At 44.2% G+C, this 23,266-nt stretch overlaps 1 protein-coding gene across 4 annotated transcripts in view; it reads right to left on the reverse strand.

The window, feature by feature from the left end:
- The window catches only part of ATP2B2 (ATPase plasma membrane Ca2+ transporting 2), a 494,651-nt gene that overhangs the window by 385,731 nt on the left and 85,654 nt on the right, over window positions 1-23,266 (reverse strand). Inside the window, exon 1 of one of the 4 annotated variants that reach the window (XM_053668976.1) lies at window positions 8,583-8,696. The exons of the other annotated variants lie outside the window; for them this stretch is intronic. The gene's annotated coding sequence lies outside the window, so the exon portion shown is untranslated. Of the gene's footprint in view, window positions 1-8,582; window positions 8,697-23,266 lie in introns of those variants that run through there. 4 annotated transcript variants of the gene reach the window in all.

Here is a 23,266-nt window from a genome sequence, read left to right on the forward strand (position 1 = left end):
GTAATGAGCTGCAGAACATTCCTTTCTGAGCCCTGACCTGCTCTGTCTTGCTTTCCAGGGATGGGTAGGGTGGGTGGGGTAGGTGGGGGATTGTGAGGAAAAGTTTCACAAAGAAGTCACATATGACCAATCTTCCTTTCCATGAATAAGGAAATGTTAGCCTTTCAGATGAGATGCCATTTGCAAAGACTGAAGGCATGAACTACCCCAGGGTGTGTGCAAAGGAAAGGTCTAGGACTGTGAAGAAGCCCACATACTAAAAATAAAGACAGACATCCATCTGCTCCTTTCACCACATCCTCTCCAGGCTTCACTTTGGTCCTCTGTAAAGTGGGAACAGAGACCTTTCTTGCAAGGTGGTAATAAAGCTCAAATGGAACTGTGCACATAAAAGTTCTTATAATTGACTCTGACTGGTATGGCTCAGTTGGCTGTGTGTTGTTCCACAAAGTGAAAGGCCACTAGTTTGATTCCTGGTCAGGTCAGAGCACATGCCTAGGTTGTGGGTTCATTCCAGGTTGGGGCACGTACAAGAGGCAAACAATCGATGCTTCTCTCTCACATCAATGTTTCTCTCCCTCTCTTTATCCCTACCTTCCCCTCTCTCTAAAAATAAAAATAAATAAAATCTTTTTTTTTTAATGTTTAAAATTGTCTTGCTCTACATAAATCACAACTGCCATTTGCATTTTGCCTTTGCCTTGGAAATGGCACATCTAAAACTGGGGACTGGAGTCCTCTAAAACCAGCTCCCTCCACATGCTCTCCCCTGTCTTCCATTCAGTCCAACCTTCCAGCCCTGCTACAATCTACCATTCATGTCTCTCTTCCCTTCAGACCTTTAGAGGTTGCCCTTAAGGCAGAAATGATTTCTCTACCTGATCACACACTTCTCTTCTTTTACTCCAAAGAGTTTTGCTTGATTCAGCAACTCCACTTCTAGGAATTCATCCTCTGAAGATGCCTGGACACATGCCCAGAGCCCACATATAAGAATGTTCATCACAGTATTGTCTATAATAGCAAAATTATGGACACAACCTAAGTGCCTATCAGGAAGGGATCCATTAAATCAATTACAGCAGCGCTACTTACAAAAGATGAAGTAGAGGTATTGTTATTGATATTTAAGACGTCTGTACTCTATTATTGAGTGAAAAAGAAAACACACACACACACACACACACACACACACATACAAACCACCATGTATTTACCTATATATTTTAGAGAAATGTAGGGAAAGACTTTTGATGAAATTTTAATAGAGGTTGGCTATTCTATGGCATTTTTTGAGTTTTGCTTTCTTCTTTACACTTTTCAATACTATTTGAATATTCTACAATCATTATGTAACATGTCTATAATCAAGGGGTAAAAGTTACTTTTATTTTGAAGATTGCAGCTAAGATCCACCGTCCTTGGCCAATCTCACCTAAAGTCATGTGTGATAGGATTGAAGAGTTTGCACTAGTTCTGCTAACCTGGAATGCTCCCTATAACACCTCTGCTTGGAAACCTACAATGGTGAGCTCACTCTATACCAGGCCAAGCTCTAATGGCTAGAAAACTCACCTGAAAAACAGTCTCATTCTCAGTCCTAATTATGCCTTCTGTGCCTCACATCTGAAAAACCCCAATGCTCCCCTCTTCTTCCATGTACTTGTCCCCCTCTATCCTAGCCATTGATTGGGTGACAGGATGCTCCATTCCTAGACAGAGCATGAAAAAAGGTCTGGAGATGTGAAACCCTGTGGTCCATTCCAAGGATGCTGTGGATTTGTCAGGCAGAGCACAGAGCACATGTGGAGACAAAGTAGATGAGGCCAGGGTGAAATTGGAAAAGTTCATATATGTCATGCTAGGGAGACTGGACTTCATTTTATAGGACAGCGTTTCTTACCTGTGTTGTGTTCATAACACCTTCAAATACTAAAATTTTTGGCATCACACTTGAAGGAATTAAAGACTCATGATAAAGACTCATGAATATCTCTAAACAAGTTGTGATTATTTCAACTTACTCCTTACCCGTATCAAATCCATCAAAATGAGCCAGGTTATGCTGCAATAATGAATAAGCCCAAAGTGACTTAAAGCAAAGGCTTACTTCCCAGTGATGCTACATGTCCATCATGGATCTGCTTTGCATCATTCTCACTGAGGAATCAGACTGAGGGGGCCTCCATCTCCATGATACCTCAATTGCCAAGGGAGAAAAAGGGAAAAGTAATAAACAGTATGCTAGTTATTAGAGCTTCCACCCAGAAATGACACGTTACTTCTCAAAGTTCACTGCCAACACAAGACACATGACTACAACCAATGTCAAGAGAGGTGAGTTCAATTTATCATGTGCCTATAGAGTAGGGAACTGGAAATGTTTTTATCTCATTAATGACTAACCAAAGCACTATATTAAAAAGAAGAGGGAGAAGAGGATGAATGGAAGGATGAAGAAGGCCAGGGAGGGAAATGGTACCATATTTTGCTGTGCATATTGAGTACTTTTTGCCAAGATTATTGAGAGAAAAATAAGGATGCACACATGGGTAGTACTAATTCCATATCTATATAAATATTTTAAATTCTTTTAAATGCATTTATGCTTATGCATTAAAAGCATAGCTCTAGAAAGCAATAACAGTATTTGTAAGCAAAATAATACCCTGGAACATGATAATCAGCTTTGTTTCTAAACATAAATAAATAAACAAATAATTGAATTTAAAAATAAAATGAAAGATTTTTTTTTCTTGAAACTTTGGGCCAAAAACATGAGTGCACATTATACATGACAAAATACAGTATTTGTGATCCAGGGTGTTTGCAAAACACTTCACAAATCTTAATTCTTAAACAATCCTATGCACTATTTTTATGTTCCTTCTTTTACTGCTGAGGAAATGGAGGCACAGAGAAGTTAAGCCACTTGCCCAAAGTCACACAACTAGTAAGAGGACTGTCCTGAATTTGTTTCTATGCACTCCTAACTATTATTCTATTAGTGAACAATCAAGAGTGAATCAGTGCCAATAAAAATATTCAGTCATTTTGAATTCAGCTGGCAGTCCTGTGCACTGATTTGCTGAGAGAGAATTTTCCTAGCCTTATGTTCTTATCTACCTCTGATGGCAACATCTGAGAAATTCTGTTCAATGTGGCATTGTCCTCCAATGACCATTCACTATACAGGTGCCTCTAATATCCCACCTACATGTTGGACTCTCTATGCACCTCCACCCCTCACAACTCACACAGTTCTATGATACAACCACTGGATGTATAACTCAAAAGTTTGTTCCCTCAACTCAAAAGCAGATTTTCGAGTTGATCATGTGTTGACAGCCCACCTGTGAGTTTTGGTGAAGAGAAAACACTGTTCAGGCAAAGTAGCCTTATCCTAGGGCCGTGTTGTTGTTGTTGAGATGGGGGCTATATGTGTTTTATAAGAAACTCATTTATCCAGCACACATTTATTAATCACCTGCTATTTGCCAGAGCCTGAGGATGCAAAGTTTAAAAAGACCCAATCAGTCCCAGCTTCCAGAGTGCAGAGGACAACTGGGCAATGGATGCTGAAGCCATTTTCCATCTTGGGTACTGCTTACTTCCCTTCATGTTCATCTCTACCAGGTCCTAACACATCATTGTTCCCCAACCTCCCAGCCCCATGAAACCAGAAAGTACCCAATAGCAACATCTTCATACCAGTGGGCTAGAAGCTGATATTTATTGAGTCACATCATAGGCTTGCTGTGAAGGCTGAAAGATACAAAGGTATATGAAAAATACTCTGTAAGTTACAAGATGATGGTAGCAATAAATGCTGACATCTAGTAAGTGCCTAGTGTGTGCCAGACACTGTTCTAAGAATTTTGTCTTAATTTCTATCATTCCTCATAAAAGTTCCCATGTGGTGGGAACCATTAGTATCTTGTACACAAGAAGAAACAGACAGAGAGGTGAAGACACCTACCTGACATCACACAGACACAATTAGAAAATGATGGTGCCAGCACTATATGCTAAGCAGGCTGGCTCATACGGGAGATGCTGTAGAGAAACTGGAACTGTTTTATCTCTATATATGTGAATTGAGCAGTTATTACTATTGTTGTTTTCTCCTTCTAAAGAACTTTTGATTTTTTTCAGAATTAGCATTAACTTTGGGGTAAGAGGAGCTCATTCTTACCTGAAATCATAATACTCGCTCACTCTTTGATTCATTGTTGTACATTGAATTGCATCCTCCCCCAAAAGACATGTGGGAGTCCTACCCCCTAGTACCTGTGAATGTGACCTTATTTGGAAATAGGGTCTTTGCAGATGTAATCAGGATGAGGTCATACTTGATTAGGATGAGCTCTATTCCAATATGACTGGTGTCCTTATAAGGAGAGAAAGATTTGGAAGTAGAGAGACACACACAGAAAGGAGACAGAAGCAATAATGGGAGCAATGTGGCTACAAGCTAAGGAACAGCAAAGATTTCTAGCAACCATTAGAGGCTAGGAAGAAGTAGAAAAGGTTTATTCCCTCCAGGTTTTGGTGGGAGTATGGCCCTGCTGACACCTTGATTTCAGATTACTAGCTTCCAGAACTGTGACAGAATAAATTTATGCTGTTTTAAGCTTCTCAATTTGTAGTAATTTGTTACAGCAGTGCTAGGAAACAGACATAAGCATGTATTGAGCATCTACTATGTTCCAGTCTCACTGGGGATGACATTAAATGAGACAAGAACTCAGGCCCTCACATGTTCACAGCCTGGTGGATCTGGCTTAGTCATAATTCTGCTCTACAAAAAAAGAAAGAAAGAAAGGGAAATAATAACCAAGTAGTGGTTTGAGTAGCAGGAGAAACAAATTCTAGTTCAGTCCCCTTAAAATGCTGTTGTGACTTTGGAGAAGTTGCTTTCCCTCTCTGGGCCAATCTTTTCACTTTTTCTGTGAAATCAAGGAGTTGGCCCAGATACTCCTGAAGGGGTATCTTAGCTCTGAAGTTCTAAGACTTGCCGGGGTGAGGACAAGTGAGAAGGAGCAGAGAGAGCATACTTCCATACTCCTCACTACTTCCTTTATGGGGCTCTTACACTTTGGCCACTGTTTTCCTGCCCTAACCACCCCAATGCCAGGTACCAGACAACTAGGGACAGCTCCTATGTCCCAGAGCCACTGAAGTTATTCAGACCAGCCAATGCTAAACCAGCAAACCCACCTTTCCTAATCCTTCCTGAAGAAATTACAATAAAGACTTCTGCCCAAGTTTTCTTCTGCTTCTCAGGTCTTTCTAGACTTATTTCCCAATTCCCATATCCCAATAGTTGACTCTCTTTATTTGGTTCTCTATTAATGGATTCAAGTTTTTATATATCATAAAGCTTTAATAATTCCACCTCACAGGGGAGGGAAAAAAGGAGGCCAGTCTAAATTAATGAAAAGTCTGAGAAATAAGACATTACTAAAAAAATAGTTTTATCACTTCCATATTTATATGGCGACAGAGATGACTTGAAGAGGAAGAAAGGGGATGAAGTTGGAGTTTTTGGATGTGATTTAAAGAAGAGAAAATATTTAATTTATAATGAGCATATTCCTTATTTGCAAATGATGCTACTAAAAACACTCTCACTTAAGTATGTTAATATTTCTCTGGTTGGCAATCACCTTGCCTGGTGAAACATTTTTGCTGCTAGGGATGCTGCTAAAATTCTTCTGCAGTGACTATATAACAAAATGATTTTCCTGACCTTCTATGCAATCCATGGTAAAGCTCAGGCAATAGAAAATCTTGTCACAGGGAAATCTAGTACAACAAATTCTCTCTGCTCCTGGACCACAGAACAGTCCCATGTTCAGAGCATACTTGAGAAACGCCAAGCTCACTGAGTGCCATAACATACATGCCACTCCTGGACTGAAATCTTTGCTGGCTCCTACTGTTTCATACCTAACTTGTGTCTGGTCACAACTGGGTCCGGACCTATTTTGAGGTGGTATCCCCAAACAGTCCACACTCCCCACACCTCAAAGCCTTACCAACCTGAGCCTAGAATGCCCTCCCTTTAACATGAACGGTCTATCAAAATCCCAACTCGTGTCTCGAGGTCCAGATCAAAGGTCCCCTCTCCAGGAAGCTGTCTCTGATTCTTTCAGGTAGAATCTGTGCCTCCGTCTCCACCCATGGCACATCTACCACACCATTTGTGTTCCTGTTCAACAGTTTTGTGTGCCTCTTTGAGACAGAAAGAGAGTGCCCTTGGGCCCTGGATCTCACTCATCTCTGGTGAGGCAGTGCAGCCCAGTAGTTAAGTAGTGAAGTGGCCCCAGCTGTACTAACCAGCTGCACGCAGATGGTAAACCAGCTTCAAAACACTGTAAGAATCCAATCAGATGTTAACCCGAAAGGGCTCAGCACAGAACTTGACAAAAAGTAAGCTAAAAACATATTAACAGTTTCCCCTGAACAATGGTGTAGAAACATGAGGTCACAGGATAGCCACACATTGAATAGTCCTGGTTTATACATGTGGTTCTGATGTTAGCTTTCCTAATGTCCTTTCTCATTCCCATAAGTGTTTCAGTTTGAATGACAAATTAGATGACCACCCTAGACAGTTGGGAAGAGGTCTATTTTATTTTCCAATGTCACCAGCACATTAAACAGTGCTCAGTACATATTAAGTACTTTATAAAAATTTGTCAAATGAATAAATGTGTCTCTAGTACCTACCAAATGTCTGGCACCTGGTGGAAGCTTCATAACTGTCAGATATGGCCAATCTCTCTGTATTTCTAAGCACCTCTTGACTCAGAGAAGGCATGAATCAAGGCTTGGTGAGTGAGTGAATGAATGAATGAATGAATGAGTCCACCACCACCACCACCTCTGCTATTGCCAATAGTACCTCTAGGGGAAGAAACAACATATCACAGAGGCAGAGAAAAGAGTGGGTCAGGTAGAAGAGATCTGATGGTGATGCTCCTCCCATGACACTGCTTGGAGAAGGGGTCTTTTCCTAGGGCTATAACACAGCCCTGTCTCCATTTCCTAGATAGAAACTAGGGATTGGTTTCCCTGTGGAAGCAGCAGGAAGCCACGGCCTAGGTTAGCCTGACCAGTGCAGCAGCAGGATTCTGAGTGTGCTCCACGCAACATTCCATATAGAGTACATGCTCAGGATTCCAGCAGGCACTGCCTGCTCACCAGCAGCCCGCAGAGCCACAGAGGTGCGCCCACAATTTATGTGGCCTCATAGGTGCCAGAGCAGAAGGAAAAGGATGGGGAAGGTTTTTTTTTCTTTCCAGGCTCAGAAAGGAAATTTCACATATTGTAGCCAATTTTTTTTGACACAGACCACACATAGGCACACGGGTAAAACTTAAAGAATGTTAACTCAGCAATCAGAACAGCCCTATGAGGTAGCTACCTCCATTTTACACATGGGGAAAGTGAGTCAGAGAGGGTAAATGACTTGTCAGAGGTCACAGCCATAGTAAGAGACAGTGTCCCAGAGCCAAATCCCCCAGGGTAGGAAACACAACTCCTCTCCATCCCTCCCAATCCATTATAAGAAAGCCAGTTCTTGTTTTTCTGGGGTAGTCTGTGTGACCTTGAATATTGCTCACCCTCTCTGGGGCTCACTTCCCTTTTCCAAGGCTAATGTTCTAGGAGGCCAGGACACACCCCAAGGCCAAGACATCCCTTCCTCCTGAGACCACAGGACTTGGGGTGACCAGGCCCTGGGTGAGTCCAGATGTGCAGGAACATATAATCTAACCTGTGGGCCTGGGGTGAGGTACCTGTCTGAGCCCACTTTCTGAAGGAGCTTTTGCTACATGACTGAAAAACTCAAGCTACAGATCTGAGAGTCCAATTAAATGTGGGGATTCAAAGTTCTTGTGTCGCCAGATCGGGGACTTCCCCTGGCCCTCCCATCCGCCCCCCCTCCCCGTGGTGCTTGGAGAGGGCTGTGGGCAGGATGAAGGGCTCAAGGAAAAGTCGAGGCTGGAGATGCGGAGAGCACCTGGTGGAGGGTCCTCCAGGGCACACCTATCTCTTAAGGGGAGAAACCACCTTTGGAGAGATAAGAAACCCCCAGCCCAGGGTAACAGTCTACAGCTCTGGTCATGCTTCTGACCTGCAGGAATCAGGGCGTGGATAAAGGTGGGGGGGCCACAACACTGGGGGGTGGGGATCAGGCAGAGAAGCCAGAGCCAGCTGGGAATGAGAAAATTGGGGGTGGTGGGGCTTCTAGTGCCCTGGACACCCCCCAGTTCCGAGGCTGCTCAGAGCCCAGAAAGTTTGAGCGCCGCAGGCGCGCTGCGCGCCCCCTTCCTGCGTCCGCAGCGCCGGGTCCACAGGCGCCCACCCCGGCCCGAGCCTCCCGCCGCTTGGTGCCCGCTCAAGGTCACTGCTGACAAGGCGCCTGCCTGCGCAGGGCGAGGGGACCCAGGACGTGCTCCGGCGTGGGCTCGGGCTCTGGCCCGGCAGGGATCCCTGGGGCTGGGCACCTATGGACAGGAAGCCAAGGAAGAGAGGAGGAGGCCCAGAGCCCTGTACCGGCGCCCCTGCCTCACCTGCGCCGGCTCTGTAAGCGGGATGCTGCCGCTGCCGCTAACGCCGCCACTGGTGCGCGCCCGGCCCGGCCCGACCCGGCTGCAGCTGCGGCTCCTCTGCCGCGGCGGCCGGCGCTTGCTTTGCCCTACGGCCCCTCCGCCGCCGCCCGCCTGCCTCCCTCCCTTGCCGCCGCCTCCGCCACCGCTGCACTGCGCTCCGCCCGCCTCCCTCCCCTACCCGCTCCCTCCTCCTCACTCCCTCCTCCCGGCGCGCTGCCCCTCGGCCCTCCCCAAACTCCGCACGGAGAGCGCCCCGCGGGACCAGCTCACTCCCTCCATCACGGGCGCGTGTGTGGGGCTGCCCCGGGAGGGGTCTCTGGCCTTTCCTGGGCGTCTTCTGCAGATACTCCATCAGAACCGACCCCTTATCCCACTTCATCCCCACCAGTGGTCCGGCCCTTGGAGGCACCCCCTCCCCCTGGTTCAGGGTGCCCCAAACCACCCTGCCTTCCCGCACATTACTGGAACCTTTGTGTTTAGGGTCACACAGGGTAGGGTGAATTGAGGTGTGGAGCTCTCATATGGGGAGACCTAGCTTTGATGGACTCAGACTCAGAAAAGATGAGAGTACGGCAGGGCCACCTGTTGGCCCCCAGCCTCCAACCTGGAGAGGCCTAGGGCCTGGAGGAGCCCAGGACAGAGTCCCAGCCTGAGAAGAAAGGTAAGAAACCCCATATAGGCACTGCAAGCACCTTCCCAAAGCAGGTTTCCCGTCCTTGGCGCAGGCCCCAGGTCGCTGAAAAGCCTTGCTCCACCAGGAAGCCAGGCCATCTGACTCCCAGCGCCTTGGTCTGCTCCATACCATCAATTAATCATGCCTGCTTTATTTATTTATTGGCTTTATAAAAAGCCAAATGCACTGCTCTGCTGGCAGGAAGAGAGAATAAGATGCTCCCCCTCCCCTGCCCTGCCCTTCCCTGCCCTGCCCACCCCAGGTGGGTGGAGTGAAGAGAGGGGCTGACCACCACAAAGTCCCCTTCCCCAGGTCTTGATTTGGTGAATGAGGCACCTGGGGAAATGCTGGGCTTTGGGTGTCTGGAACACCTGCTTCCTTGGAATGGCTGGGATCTTGCCACCATTCATGAAGCCAAAATTCATCATGGCCTGTGCTCTGCAGCCCTGGAATGGAGCAGAGGATATTCACTCTTGGGGCCTTACACATAGAAGGAAGAAGGGGAGCCTAGGCGGTCAGTTACCACAAGGAAATCCAACAGGTGTGAGAGGAGGTAACTCCAGGCTCTTGGCTCAGAGCACTCCATTCTCACTGCTCCACACCTGGCTTGGCAGGTGGCTTTGTAACTCCTGCTGTGTCCCTGTCCTCTCTCTGGGGTGCCCAGGGGACATCTTTCCATAGATGCCCCACCAACCCACATTTCCTCCCACCTTCCCCATCCCAGCTGATAATACTGCAATGTTTCCAGATGGCCAGCTCCAGGCATTCCAATCACCAAGCCCTTATTGATGCTTCTTTTCCCCCACAGTCCCCTGGAATCTGCTCTCTGCCCTCTGTTGACGGGCTCTCCTTCAGGCCCTTCACACGTCTCTTTGGATTCTCACAGTGGCATCCTCTCTCCTTGTTCTACTGCCACAGTAGCTTTCATGAAGCCAGACATGGATCATGTCCATTCCTGCTCGAAAACCTTTTATAGCTCCCCAGTGCTCTCAGAAGTCTCATTGTTTCAGGTTGCCATTCAAGGCCTTTTATGCTCTGACCCCAAGTGCCCTTTCCATGCCTTTCCCACCTTGGTTCACATTGTCCCTCCTGGATACACATTTAACACTATATTATATCTGTGTCTCTCTTCTGTTCCTTGGATGAAAATGCCTTTCTCCCTCTCTCAATCAGTCTCTACCCAGTATTAGTGCCAAGGCTCAGCTTTGGTTACTATCTCTTTATGAAACCTTCAGACACCAGCAGACAAGTTGAAAAGGCAAAAGGAATGGGCATGAATAGCTATTCATGCAAAACATGAGGCGACTCTGCAAAAGTGAGTGACACCACAAAGGTCCTAGTGGCAAAACTCATCAACTGTGTAACCTTGGACAGGCCCTTGACCTCTCTGAGCCTGTCAGTTCATCTATTAAAAGGGTGACAAATTCTGTATCTTCCTTGAAGATAAGCACCCAACAAATGGTAGCTCTAGTTGGTTTTTTTAGTGCCTACTATGTGCTAAAGCGCTAAAATTTGCAAAAATGATTTGATAGAGATGGCAAATGCAAATGCTTCAAAGGACCTGGTAATATTGAATGAGGTGAGCTGGTCTGACTGATAGACCTCTCCCCTGGAATCTACAAATAAGAAAAATCAACAATGTATGTAAGGTAACAAATAGCAACTGACACTGGCTCAGTCTGGGGATATGATAAGGAGTGATGAGGACTGTGGCATATGAGTATGACCTGTTATAGCCAAGCAGGGATACAAGCCTAGACTGTCAGGTTTTTTTTTTCAAGAGAAGTTGGACATCTGGAATTTTATGGAAATACTCTTGATCTTTAAATGTCATCAACTAATTTTTTAAAAATTAAGAACTCTGAGAGGACCAAACATAATATAGCTGTGGTAGATCTCTGGACAGTAGGCTGGCAGCTTATGTCCTCTGGGTTAGTAGGAGGAAGATCAATGTTATCTATTTACATACACACACACATTCCCCTTTCTCTCTCTGGCAGAATGTGGTTATGGCCACTTTAAAATCATGAAGGGTCATGGGAATGAGTGGAAGTAGCACCTCAGTGCAGCTGAGGCACTGGGATCAGAACCAGAAGGGAAGGCCTACTACTACACGTGGGAACTTAGACAAGCTACCTCTCCACAACGAGCCTCAGTTTCCTCATCTGAGAATGGGTGGGGGAGGGGGAGGGATTATTCAGATGTGGCCAGGGTTGTGTGAGGTGATGGGTGTGTGAAATGAGGACACAGGTGACTGTACTGACCACACAGAAGTGCATGTTGGGAGTGAGGGAGTTGCAACAACCTGGACACCCAGGAAAGGTCCCACTCCACTAAAAATAGGGCCCTTGACAGACTATTGAAACTTGAAAACTTCTTAAAAGATAGAACAGGCAGCAAATTATGAGGGAAATGGCCTCTTCCCTCTTGGGGAGGAGGAAGAAGAGATGAGAAAGTGACTGGTGCTTTGGCAAGCTAGTGAGCATGTCAACTCTGAGTTCATAAGAGAAAGAAACATGGATTCCTGCAGGCTTCTTAGAGAGGCAGGGGCCAGAAATAGCCAACAGCAAAACTGGGAATCATGGTATCATCTCAGGGCCTGTGAAAGTCCCTCAAAAGTATTTTTGATGGAATGGGATTAGAGCTAACTTTACTTTCTAATTCCCCATGATGACCATGTCTTACTATTTTAGTCATAAAGTCATTAAATGCATAAACTCAAAATGATCATCCTACTAAGCAAAAAGGAGGAGACATGGAAATAAATCAATGACCGAGACATTCATCAGATAGAAGTTACCTTGCAAACACCATTTCCTAAGCTATACTTTTACCTCACACCTGGAGAACTTGTTAGCAGAATCTGTAAAGAGATTCTTAGGGCTGACTCATGTCTCCAGCGTTGGAATCTTCAAGGGAAGGAGGTTGGAACTGTGTATTTGACACACACTCCACCCACTCCCATCCAATGAACTAGAAAGTTGGGCTGACTTTGAGCTGAACAGGGGATAAAGGGAAGAACAAGCCAGATGCCTCCCACTAAAGGACTCTAAGTGCATCCAGGAAAACCCAACTCACTCAATATAAGGCAGGCTGACACACTTGAGGCACAAAGAACCACCAAAGGAGATTTAACAATGATTTCCTCTGGGGAGGATATGGGCAGAGAGAATAGTCTACCCTATATATTTCATGCCCTGTTAGACTCATACAATAACAATGCTTCCATGTTTAACTTGTGCAGTCTTAAAACTTAAATGAGAAGAAAAAACACCAAATGCTGAGGCAGCATGAGGGACAATTAATTGTCTAGACAGCAAGTGAGGCAGACTTCAGAGATGGAAATTTAGCTGGATTTTGAAGTAAGAGTACATATGACAGGAGTAAGAGCTAAACTCAGTTAAGTGTTGATGACTATTATTAAGTATTTTAAATATGCTGATTTCATCCTCCTAACAATTCTATTGGGTTGGCTAAAAAGTCTGTTTAGTTTTTCCCATAAAATATTGTAAAAGACTAATTTTCATGGATAACTTTATTGATTTGGACACTTTGAGTATGTTGGCTATCTCCTGACATGGTATAACATTGATTGTTCTCAATTAATATCTCAATTTGATTGCTATCATTTTCATCTGGTCTACCTAACCATGGAGCATCATCCAGTGAGAAATCTGCCCCATGAAACTTCTAAAACCACTCTGACATGTTTGATCAGTCAAGAACCTTCTCCACACACTTCACAAATCTTTTTTTGCATTTCAGTTGCATTTTTACCTTGCTTTAAATAATAAGCATAGTATGTTGCATAGTATGTTGAAAGTGTGTATTTTCTCCCATCTTCAATATATTAAAATTCACCAATTTTTATACGTTTTTAAAAAATGCATGCTGATGCTGATATGACAGCTGTCACAATACAATCTAACAAAATTATTTCAAATAAAGTTAAAGACAACTAAGTGCTACTAGGGCCATCTTATGGAAAAAACAAACATTTTGGCCAACCCAATAGACAGCTGTCCCCAATCTTTTTGGCACCAGGGAGGGACCGATTTTGTGGAAGATAGTTTTTCCATGTACTGGGGTGGGGAGCTGATGGTTTTGGGATGATTCAAGTGCTTTATATTCAAGCTCACCTCTTGTTGTGCAGCACAGTTCTTAACAGGCCCATACTGGTACCAGTGTGAGACCCAGAGGTTGGGAACCCCTGCAGTATAAGGCAGGTATTTGTTAGCAGATGCTATTGATGCTCCACCCTGCCCTCTACCTGGCAGGTACACCCAGCTCCCAGTTCTATAAGTATAGCTTCTTCCACCTGTCCTCTCCTTTGGATATTGTCCTTGGTTGATGGAAACCCCTAGGTGGCAATAACCTCTATGGAACAATTCACCCTCTAGCACTCCCCCTAAGATCAGGCTGAGAGTGGACATCTTTGGAAACCACATCTTTCTTGAGTTTCTTCTCCCACTTTCCCCTATAGATTTCTCCAGAGAGCAGTCCTTCAATGAAATTCCTTGCACCAGAACTCCTGTTTCAGGCTCTGCTTCTGGGGAACCAGATTTCAGATAAATTTCTTATCCTCATTTTGTAGCGGAGCAAGTGAGGGCATGGATCAACTAAGACACTGAACTACAGAGAAAGAGCCAGGCCAGCTGCCTCTTCTCCATCCCCAGGAGGACTCCTCTAAGAGGGGGAAGGAGTAGGAGCAAGAGCACATCAAGGAGAGACAACAGAGGCGGGGATGAGAAGGGGAGGAGAGGGATCTGACGACTGAAGTGCCAGTGTGTGGAGTGTAACATGAGGTGAGGTGGGAAAGAAGATGACCATAAAAATCTTGGGTTCCACATTGAGAGTTCATCCATTCATTTGTTTGACATGTGTGTACCTATAGTGAGCCAGGCTCTTGCACTTGCACAGCATACAGGATTCAAAGATAAGTGTGTACAAATCCTCTTCCTTAAGAAGGCCTGGTGGGATGGGAAAGGAGTCAGGAAGGTGATAGGTCCATGCAAGCTCAGTTTTGTACCAGACCCATATGGTAAGGAAAGCAAAAATGGGCGATTTTAGCTGGATCCTGTAATAAGAGTAGGCAGGCACAGAGCCCCTCCTTAAAATAAAAGAGGAAAGATAGAAATAAGGGAAACGTGTTCAACTCCACTTCTCCATGAAAGAGAATAACCCTTGGGCTGAACATCAACCAACGTGGCAAAGAGGGACAAGACTGATTTCCTCCAAGGACTGCATTTATCAAAGTGAAATGCATCATGAACAGAGAGTCTGGTCTGTACTGTGGTTCTGCAGATGCAATCCTTCAAGTTCAGATGGGGGATCTCCATCTGACTTGGAAGCCAGGTGTTTGATGGAGAATGCTGTGAATTCAAATTGACCATGGGTGTAATATATGCCAGGGGCGGATGCTGGAAAAGCTAGTGCAGTTGGAGGCTGGAAACCCTGTCATGTCAGGAATGGGGGAGAATGTGGAGGGAGGGGGAGGGGGGTTTTCAAGCCAGGCCTATGGGCTATGATGTATTCTGTGAGCCTAGGGAGGGTAAATAGAGCCACCCAGAGATGAGACTGCAGCTCTACAGGGATGGCCTTCCCTTAGAGCTAGGCAGAACCCCTTCACTGAGTCGGAAGAGGCACCAAGAAATCTCTGGGGTTTCCTCCAGCCTGGACCCAGGAAGGGATCTAAACTAGACCTTGAAATATGTTAGGACCTCAACAAGTGAAAGGAAGAGGATGTGGGCAAGGAGAATGGCAGAGCTGGGGGAGTGGGGAAAGGGTTTTTTGCCTATAAATACGTGGTCTTTAAATGTCATCTTGGGAGAAAATATAGCAACCTTTTGATGGTGAGATTCTGAATGGCATTTAAAAAAAGTTCTGGCTAGTGCCCCACTATCTACCCATGGCAAAAACATGCCATAATTTGCCTGAGAATTTCTGTCTGACTTGGGAGCCTCTGCCAGAGGCAAGCCAGACCTGCTAGAGAGTTAATACCTTGGGGACAGCCCTCAACAAGCAACTGATAGTGTGTAAGTTCTCCACCTCCCTCACCCCTCAGGCAGAATTCTGAGCCTGCTGGTCTACACCAGTTCCCAGATGACCTCCCAGGAGTCATTCCTCCAGTTGTCACAGTGATAAACTGCTTGATGATACACTTTTGCTGGCCTCTGTCGCTTCCCTGCCTCACCTCCTTTTCCCCCACTGGTATTTCTTGGAATCACCTCCCAAAGGAGCTACTTGAGCTTGAATCCTGGTCTCAGGGTCCATTTTGGGAGAACACAGACCAGGACAGAGTCGCAGTTAAACATATGCACTTGGCAGTCAGAGGGCTCAGGGAGAAGCCCTGCCACTAGCCTTTACCTGCACCAGGTACTTAATTTCTCCAAGCCTCTGTCACTTCATGTTTAAAATGAAGGTGGGGTAATGATTGTAACTACCTCATACATTTCTTGTGATCATTCATTCATTCCACAAATAATCATTAAGCATCTACTGTGTTCCAAGTACTGTTCTAGGCTCTACTGACAGAGAAGGGAACAAAGACTAAATCTCTGAGCTCTTGAAGTTCATATTAGGGAGGAAATTATATACTCAACAAACATATACTATTAGGTAGCGATAAAAAACAAGGAAAATAATGACGCTAGAGAGCGAATAACTGAAGTTATTTTGTTAGTAATTAAATGTGGTAATTCACACAAATTGTTGAGCATATTGCAAGGCACACAATAAACATTTAATAAGTACTTGCTAATAAAAACTTCATCATTGTCATCATCACCTTCTCTCTCTATCCACCTGTGCCATTTGCTCATTGATTCAGTTGTGAAATAGATATTTGTCCCTCCTCAATGCCACACCCTTTGCTAAGTGCTGGGATACTTTGATGAGTAAAACAGATACCTTGACTTTTCTGTACTCACAGTGTTGTGGAGAAGAACAAAAAATAAAAACAAACATTGCCATATATTTGCATTCTGAAATAAGTACTTGTAGGGGATATGAGAACTATGAGAGAAGGAATGCAAGTAAATTTGTGCAGTCACAAAAGCTTCTCTGATGAAGAAATGCTTGGACTGAAGACTAAAGTAGAGTTCATAATGTGCAGAAGTGAAAAATATTCAGGGAAGAGCATGAGCAAAGGTCCTGGGGTCATGGGGTGGGACAGAACAAGAGAAAGAATCAGAAAGAAGTATGGCTACGGCAGACAGAACAAGGGGGAGGCGGTGGTACTTGAAGGCAGGAAGAGGTAGACAGGGGCCAGACCATTCCAGGTCATCCTATTATGTATTAAGTGTAAATCAAGATGTCAGTCTTTGTTTTAAGCACTTTGTAAGTATTATCTCATTAAGCCTCAAGCAACTCTTTGAGGTGAGTTCCTTTACTATACATTTTATACTCAAAGAATCTGAGGCTTCTTTGAGTATCAGAGAGGCAAAATAACTTGCCAAAGTCACCTGATCAGTAGGGAAGCCAGCATTTGAATCTAGATCTCTCTGACTCCATGGCCAAACTAGAATAATAATCCCTATCTTTATCTTAAAAGCAATAGGGAACAGTTATTGAAGATGTTTCTGTTTGGGGAAACTGGGTATCAAAAGGTATTTGGGGTCTCTCTACTATTTGTAGCAATTGCATAATAATCTACAATTATTTCAAGATAAAGTGTTTAAGTAATTACAAAAAAGTAATAGGGAGCCATTGAGAGTTACTAGCAAGAAGGTGACCTGATCAGAATGGTATTTTGTAAAGATCTCATTGGCTTCCCTGAGGATCAGAGAGGAAGCAATGAGGATACACAGATGACGCAGATGAGATGGTGCTGGCTTGGATCCCTCATGCAGCAGTGGAAGTGGCGGGAAGTATAGGGAATTAGGAGATGTTTGAGAGGTTTATGGTAATTGGCCACATCAGTGAGGGGTAGGGAGCAGGCAGTGAGATTGGTGAAAGGCCAGAGAACCATGTCCCAATTCTCAGCCCTGTGACTAGCTCCCTAGGGATCTGGAGTGTTGTCACTTTCCTGAGGCTCAGTGATGTCATGGGTAAAATGATAGAATTTTACCCATGCTTATATAGGCTGAAAGTCTACCTTAGCTTGAAAAAATGTCACACTGTGCTTCCCTCTGCATCAGAAACCCAGAAAGACCAATGCACACCCTGTCATATTTAATGCTACAGTCATCCCTCGCTATATCATGGTTTACTTATTGCAGCTTCGCTGTAACCCGAGATACAGTGAAGCTGCAATAAGTGAACCATGATATAGTGAGGGATGACTGTATACTTCACTGGTGGGTACCCATATAGAATTTTATATGTTGTTAAAATTATATAGGTTTAAGAGTGTAGAAAGTGTTTAAGAGCATATGAAGTGTTTATAAGTGTGGGAAAGGTTTATAGAAGTGTAGAAAGGGTTTATAAAGCCTTCATATATATATTAAAATAAATATAAGGCCGCTAACAGTTCTGTCTCTGGAACGGAACTCCCAAAATAGGTGAGGGATCACTGTATATTGTTTTTTCTCTGTGTCCATGAGGGCTCCCTACGGAAAACTAAGTTGTCTAAGGACAGATTGAAGCTATCTTGGTGCTCCCTGGCAATTGGCATAGGGTCTGGTATGAGGATAGGCTCCAGAAATGTTTGTTAAATTCTGGTCAGTCCTTAAAGTCACCTCATATTTTAAAAGAGCCGATAGCCAGGAACTGGTCCAGACTTGCAAAAATTTCTCTAGGTCAACAGAAAAAAGTGTTTTGTTTTTTTTTTCCATTGCAGAGTCTTCAGGGCAGAGTATATATCAAAAGCAGGGCAAAGTGTCCTTGTTTTCTTGTTGACAGAAGAAAGAATAATGGGACTCCAACTCTACATTCTTCCCAAAGGGAGGGAACCTCCCAATGGTCATGAAATAGTAGGGTCAATGGGGCTTGATGTCCAAAAGAGGAGAGGGGAGGCCAGTTCTTGGGGGCCCTTGAAGCATCCAGGGTCTAAAGTGGTGTGTTGCATCCTGAAAATGCCCAAGTTCATTGTAGAGCCACCAGCTGGGTCCTGAGATGTCTAGGAGGACTCTAGGAGTAATACCAAAAGGCTGGAGGCAGAGAGTTTGTGTCTTCATTTTCAAACGAGGGGAAATGTGACATCTATAGCTCTGTATGCTTTAAGGCTATCACCGTGACAAGAGGGATGACTGTGGTGCTGGTGACTTGCCCTGTGCCAGGTCCTGTGCCCCAAGTACTTTGGCTTCACAGTCATAGAGGGCAAGGCCCTGTTTTTAAGAAGCTTGCAGTCTGTTGGGGGTCAGGGACATACTGTGTGTTAAGAGCAGAGGTGAGGGAGGTTTTATTTGTTTAAGGATATCTTTGAAAGTATATGGAGGAGGTGAATTTAAATCATATTTATACCATAAGACCTCAATCATTAAACCAGTTTGGTATACAAAGAGACAGGAGTTACCAATGGAACAGATTAGAAATTTCTATAAGTAGGCTCAAATCTAAACAGGAGGTTGATGCATGATAAAGACAATATCTCAAATCGGTGGAGAAAAAATGTGCTTATTAATAAATAATATTGAGATTAGTGAGTGGCCCTTTGGAAAAAGATATGTTTGGATCCATATACCATACTATACACTAAATGGATTAAGTGGATCAAAATTCTAATTTAATAGCAAAAACAGGAACCCATAAAATATCAAAATAAAGCTTGAGCAAATTCTTTTAAGGACTTGGAGTGGGTAAGGTCTTTTTCAAAATCCAAAAGCCTAAAAAATAAAATTGGTGCGTTCACCAAGATTTAAAAAAATATTTTAAATTTCTATGTGGGAAAACAAAAACATAAGCAAAATCAGAAGAGGTAAATGACAACTTGGGGAAAAGGTGTCTTATATTACAGACAAGGGTAATTGCTCCAATAAAAGAGCTTCTAGAAATCAAGATGAAAAAGACCAGCAAGAGCAACATAATAAACATGGGCTAAGGACATGAATAGATAGTTCCCCCCAAATTAAACTCAAAAGGCTCTTAAGCATATGAAAAAGTTGCTTACTCTCACTCATAAGAGAAAAGTAATTTAAAAGTGCATTGATAATACATTCAAAAATCTGTTGGTGAACCTTGAGGAACAGGTACATCTATTGCTAGTGGGGGTGCAAATCAGTATAACTCTATGAAGGGAGATTTGAAATAATGGTCAAAATAACAAATGCAGCTACTCTGTGACCCAGCAATCCAGCTTGTAGAAACTTGTTCTACAGGCACACCGGCCTACACATGGAACATTATTTCTGTAACATTGTCCAGAATAGCAAAGGGCTGGAATGACCTGAAATGTCTATCAGCTAGAGCCATGGTAAATCACAATGGAACATTTACACAGTGAAATACTCTGCAGCTGTACAAAGAATGAGGAAGCTCTGAATACAGTGATTGGGAAAGAGCTCCAGGCTATATTGTGAAATGAAAAAAAAAAAGCAAGATACAAAACAGTCTATATCAGCATATGTAGCATTCTACTTTTTTAAAAATAAATTTATTGGGATATAATTTACCTACTATAAAGTTCCTCTGTGACAATATAATGGCTTTTTGTATTTGTACAGAGTTTGCAACCATCACCATAATCTAACTTTGTAACATTTTTGTCATTCTCAAAAGAAGCCGTACTCAGTATTCTACCTTTTGTACAAGAAAGGGGGATGGCAAGAAAATAGACACACACAGGTATGCATATACACATATGTACTCACACACAAAGATATGTCCACATACATCATACCTATTCGTGTGTTTGCATAAACTTGAGAAGGATACATGAGACAACTAACACGGGTATGATTGGGAAGTGTAGAGTTGTATGATGTGGCTGGAACTGAATGTGCATGGGAAGGGCTGGTGGGAAATGAACTGGAACAAGCCAGATGGAGCCAGATTTTTTAAGGCCTTAAATACCAGGCTAACAAGTTTGGATTTTATCTCATAAAATCTAGCACTATCTAACAGAACTTTCAGTGATGAGGGAACTATTCTCTACTTGTGCTGCTCAATAGGGCAGTCACTGTGGCTATTGAGCACTTGAGATATGGCTCATGTGACTAAGAAAGTACATTTTAAATTTTATTTAACTTAGATCTAAATAACCACCTATGGTTAGTGGCTACTGTACTGGACCATACAGCACAGATCCTGGGGAGCATTGGAAGATTTTGCAGGTGGGGAGTGACAGCTTGATTTTGGTTTGTGAAGAATGGAGACAGTTGGCAGAGAATGGCTATCACAAGGTCATACAGAGAGGGGGGACCCTGACCCCAAGGGGGGACCCTGACCCAAAGCAGGGGCCCAGGGCTGGATAGGAAGGGATATATTAGGGAAACTTCAAGAAGGGGAAGTAAATGAGATGATGAATGATTAAGATGAGAGAAGTGTTGAGAAGGACTCTGCAGTTCTAGCTGGAATAGTTAAGGGTGTGGGGAGAACTTGAATGGAGGGTTTCTGGGGTGGTTGGAATACGTACGGGTGAGGCCACTAATAAGCTCACAGCCTTGGAACAACCAAGGGCATCTACATGTAGAATATAACATCAGTTCCTCACAGAGAAGAGGAGGCCACCAAGGTCTGTCCACTGCCCACCTCTCTAGGCTCATCTCCCACCTTCCCAGCTTCACCTAGTGCCACGCATGCTGGCCTCCTCTCTGTCTCCAGCATACCAAACTCTCTCCTAGCTCAGGGCCTTTGCATTTGATACTTCATTAATCACTAGGCCTGGCACATAGTAGGGCTCAAAATAATATTTGGTGATGAGAGTAGGTAAAAGGAGGAATGGAAGAAGCTTCTTACATCTATCTTCCCCAAGAGAATTTTCTAGAGACATGGAGAAGTACACTGTGCTGGGCTGAGAACATGAGATCTAGCTTGGGATAGAATCCTGGTCTTCCCAGCTTCTCCTGGTCAATAGCAGCAATGATCTAAAAAATCCAGTTCATACAATTCCCCCAAAGCCACTGTTCTTTGCTGCAGAGCATGGCATGTCATCAAAATGAGAACCAAATTTCAACAGAAAGAACCTCAAGGAGGAGAAACCAACATGAGTACCAATCTGTCAGTGAAAAAATGGTGGCAAAAGAGAGAGCCAGAGCTCTAGCACCAGACTGCCCCGGTGTGATACATGGCTGTGCCTCTGACCAGCCCTGGGAGCCTGAACATCCATTTGCTCATCTGAAAACCGGTGGTAGTAATACCTGTTTTTAGTTGTTAGGAGTAGAGATAACAGAAATGAAAGACTTGACATATAGTAGGACTACAGTAAATGTCATCTATCAGGAAACCCTATGACTTAGGCCTCAACCCCCCAAAAATATTTAGTGGAGAAGCCAAGGTAGGAGTGAGCATATTCTGCCTGGAAGTGATGTTACAGTCACAGACGATGATGATATTAACAACAACAACAAAGTCAATTATATACTATTTGTTATGTGCCATACTGTTTTAAGTGGTTTGCTCGTGTCAGTTCATTTAATCTTCACAACAGCCTTATGAGGTAGACTCTGTTTCACAGATGAGGAAACTAAGGCACAGAGAGGTTGAGAATAGCCTGTAAGCTGCATAACTGTCCTGACTGTGCTCTCAGCCAAGACTTTCTCCTGGCTTTCAGAAAATGCATCCATCATGTATAGGGACCATCTTCACCCCTGAGCCAAAGAACTGGATCCTAATGGGGCTGTGTGTCAGCCATTCTCGTCCACCCTGTACTTCCTAGGTGAGAACCAGGGTATCAGGCAGGTAGCTGGAGCAGAAATGTGAGATAGGCTGATTTGGAAGTAGCCAACATCCCAGGTCTGAGAGTCAAAAAGCCTGCCTCCATTCTGAGCCTCAGTTTCCACCTCAGTAGGAAAGGGGAAATCATGCTTACTTGCAGGGCTGCTGTGAGCATGTAAGGGACTCTTCTCTGAAAAATGCTAAGTATGATCCATAAAGGCCGAGTCCCTCTCCTTTTGGATCCTATGGCAGTGTAGTGGGGATGTTGTGTGCGTACGTTTTGGGGAGGGTGGAGGCAAAAGAAGGAGTTGGGAAGGGGTCTGGAATGGGGCCAGAGCCCAAGCACAAGAGCAGAGTCCCTCACTCCTGTATCCACCCAGGACTGAGCCAGAGTCAGGGCCCTGGGGAAAACCTCATTAGGAGGAGAAATGCAAGGTTTACCAATACCCTGATTATGACTACTTAAAACTATGTATAAATGTGGAAGGGAAAAACAGATAATGAAAACAGTTTTGTGTTCTGTCTTGATTTTTTCCCTTAATGCTATTATATCCTCTCAAGAAAAGTAAATCAGAAGAGAACAAATCGTGATGACCTCTGTCCTCTTTGGTTTCCTCTTGTCTTTCTGCTCAATAAAGGCATCATCCTTCAGACTTTGGAATGCATGCAGCAACACTTCCTCAACATGAGAATTGTCAGGACCAAATCCTGTATTTCTACTAACTTGCATGAAAAAAAATCTGAGATATGAGCTAACATGTGGGACATTGGAAGCCTTTTCCACAGGCACAAAGGGCCCCTGGCTTTCACTGAATCGTTCACCTGTTTGCTGAACATCTTGTGGGACCAGGCCCCCTGCTGGGTGGAAGGAGATACTGAGGAATGAAATCTGCCTCATACAGAGCTTGCTGGCCTGTGTGAGAGAGAAACAAGGCAGGACTGACAAAGTACCCTTACCTTAGTCCAGGCACAGCTAGAAAGGCTTCTGGGATGAGGCAAACTGGAGTTCAATCTTGGGTGACAAGTAGGAGTTACCCAGAGATGTGTGTGTGCATACATATGTGCACATGTGGGTGTGAACGGGAGTGGAAGCAAGGGCATGCCTTGCTGTACCTTGCTGGACAGCAGGTACAGCAAGAGCAAAGGCAGTGAAGTGTGAAGCAGCATAGTACATGGAGGTGACATAGAACATGGAGGTTCTGGAGTATGAATCTGGGAA

This window comes from Artibeus jamaicensis, unplaced genomic scaffold (assembly GCF_021234435.1).
Source record: "Artibeus jamaicensis isolate MK-2021 breed Jamaican fruit bat unplaced genomic scaffold, CSHL_Jam_final contig_519, whole genome shotgun sequence".
In the NCBI taxonomy this organism is placed as follows: domain Eukaryota; kingdom Metazoa; phylum Chordata; class Mammalia; order Chiroptera; family Phyllostomidae; genus Artibeus; species Artibeus jamaicensis.